Raw genomic sequence first — 2,839 nt, 5'->3', positions numbered from 1 at the left:
GGAGTCGTTTAAACTCCTGCTGACAACTTGGAGGAGAGGAAGAATGCTTAGGATAAACTGTATTGATTATTGTCACTGTCTTTGTGATTGTTAAATGTTTATGGTATGTGAAAGTATAAATGCAAATGGTGTATGGAACTGTTAATGTTATAGGGATGTGTAAACATGAATGCTATATGGAAGTGGAATTATTAATGTTACATGGAAGTGTAATTGAGGGTTCGAGTAGTGGAATTGTGAAAAAAAAAAAAAAAAACAAAAAAAAAAACGGGAAAAAGATTACAGAAGAACAGTGAGTTAAAATACTGAATGTGACCTGCTCTAGCCAGAAAAGTTTAAGTGCCAGCAAGAGAACGCAAACCCCCGCTCTGCCCCCCCTCACTGCTTACCCCCCCCCCCCCCCCCCTGCCCCTCGGCTCCGCCGCTTGTGAAAGCAAACAAATCGTTACTTCCGAATGGGGACAAAAGCAAGACATTAGAAGTATCTCTTCCTAGTCGAGCAAGAATGTCCTCATTTTCTCCCAATAATATACACATTGAGGGAATTAGGGTAGGGACTTGGACAAATTTGTTGATGGAGCTTGAAATTGTATGGAGGGGGAATTGTGGTGGTGGAGTTGGATGGAACGGTGGCAGCTTTACTAGAGCAGGTCCTGAAGATCCCAGGATGAGTTTTGCCCGTAGTGGGCTGAATGCAATGTGCTCACAGCAGTGCAAAGATATTTGTTTTCTGACAGTTTCAGGTGCATCTCACTCTGTACTGCATCAAGAATTACTATACTACCCATAGATGATTTTTGTAACTATAGTAGGAGTAGGTCAACAAGAAAAAGCTTACCAATTAAAAGAAAAAAGAAGGGAGCTAAGGGTGAAGCAAGTAACAATAGAAATAAGTGACTATAGCTGTTAATAACTTTTCTGAGTAGTTTGTATTGTAGAGAGATCTAATATAGTGGTTTGTTATCTTTTAAGAACAGGTGTTCCACCTGGGCTCTGTATCATGCACTGGCCATGCATATATGGGGCACATGTGAAAAAAGCCTGCACAGGAGAGAATCTGTGATGGGTGAGAAAGGCAAAGTGTACTTTGAAGCAGGGGACGCCCTGCAGGCACTGCCTATCGCATCCACCACTACTGTGTTCCTTCTCTCTCCTTTTGGTGGTTTTCCACCTCATAGTTGTTGATAAGTAATAATACATTAGCTTAGAAATTTTCATTTATAGAATTGTCTAAAATGAATGCTTGAATGAGTGTGTATATGTCAACTCAAAAAATTATGACGTTACATGTAATCTTCTGTTTAGTGTATTATCAGTGAAGGTTTTGATTGAGTGATGGTTATGTTAACATTTAAGTCCCCTGCAGCTCAGCGACACTGGGCCACTGCCATCATGGTCCTTGGTGTGCTGCAACACATCAAGACAGACAATGGCTCGTGCTTCATCTCGAGATCTACTCAATGAGCATTGGGGAATATCTCATTCAACAGGCATCCCTGGGAATTCCCAGGGACAAGCAATTGTGGAAAGGGCCAACCGTCTCCTGAAGGACAAGATAGGTGTCCTTGGGGAGCGGGAAGGTCACAGAGGTAGGATCCTGGTAGCCCAGCAGGCAGAAGTATTGGCACAGCACATTATGCAATCAATCATTTTGAACGAAGAGGTTATGCCACAGTAAAGGACAGAGAATCGGGAAAAATTTTATGGATCCCATCGAGAAAAGTAAAATCTGATGCAGTGATCACCCAAAAGGGCGGTCTGGGAGAAACAGAAAACTAATGGAAAGCTGAGTACTTTTCTTTCAGGCATACTGTTTTACAGAATAAAGCTGCAATGGATTTCCTGCTGCTGGCTCAAGAGGCACAGGTGCAAGGACTTTGAATGAGAAAATGGAGTTCCAGCAGATATATGAGAAGCTTTGAGCAGAAGGATGAACTGTATAATATAGCCCAAGATGCCTTGAAAATACTAACTAAAGAACCACTAACATTATTACACACTGCACCACATACCTCTGCATGTTTATGTCACTTTTCAAATAACTCACCACAAAAATTTATATAAGTACTAACACCTTTATATATTAGGATTAGGATCGGCGCTTGCGTTGTAACGGGGCATGGTTTTGTTAAGCATGGGGAGAGGGAGATGTTGTATTAGGCGAAATCGGACCCTCGGGATGTAACGTGATAGGCCCTCCCCTGCTGGGTCATGCATATGTATAAAAGATAAGGATGAAACTGGATACCTATATAAGGGACCCTCACATTCCAATAAACGCCATTTTACCGCTCACCATAATGGTGTAACAAACAGCTGTGACTTGGTCGGGGCCGTCGATACACATTCACAAAGGGACTTGACGTTCCAGGTTACCAGATCGAGGTAACATCTCTCCTAAGAATCATTCTTTATCCTTGCAAGGACATGGTTTTCTCACCAAAATAATGCTTTTTATCCCTTTAAAATAGCGTTGTTTCCCAGAAATACTGGTTTTCATCCCCAACAGAAGACATTTTCTCTACAAAATGAAGCTTGGTAGAAAAATATGACACATTGTTTCCTCAATACCTTTTCTCTTCTACAAATTGAGGACGTTACTAACAGAAATACCTTTTCTCCTCTACAAAATAAGGACATTTCCAACAGATATATCCTTTTCTGACAGATTTTAGAAAAAATTCACAGGAATATCAATATTTATACCAGAAATAAAAAGGTCTCTCTTAGGTATCACTCTTTACCCTTGCAAAAATATGGTTTTCTTACCAAAATAATGTTTTTCATATCTACAAACAGCATTTTCTAAACGTAAAGGTGGTTTTCATCTTCAAAAGAA

The 2,839-nt window shown here is 40.5% G+C and overlaps 1 long non-coding RNA gene across 1 annotated transcript; it reads left to right on the top strand.

Moving 5' to 3' along the window:
- The first annotated feature begins 445 nt into the window (after positions 1 to 445).
- On the top strand, positions 446 to 2,301 carry LOC146754636 (uncharacterized). The gene is made up of 2 exons (XR_014939014.1): positions 446 to 1,589; positions 1,822 to 2,301. It is a non-coding gene; the product is annotated as an uncharacterized LOC146754636 (long non-coding RNA).
- The last annotated feature ends 538 nt before the right edge of the window (positions 2,302 to 2,839 follow it).

Source organism: Coturnix japonica, chromosome W (genome assembly GCF_054131305.1).
Source record: "Coturnix japonica strain WE chromosome W, WE-NBRP24, whole genome shotgun sequence".
NCBI lineage: Eukaryota > Metazoa > Chordata > Aves > Galliformes > Phasianidae > Coturnix > Coturnix japonica.
This window is presented reverse-complemented; position numbering and strand designations above follow the sequence as displayed.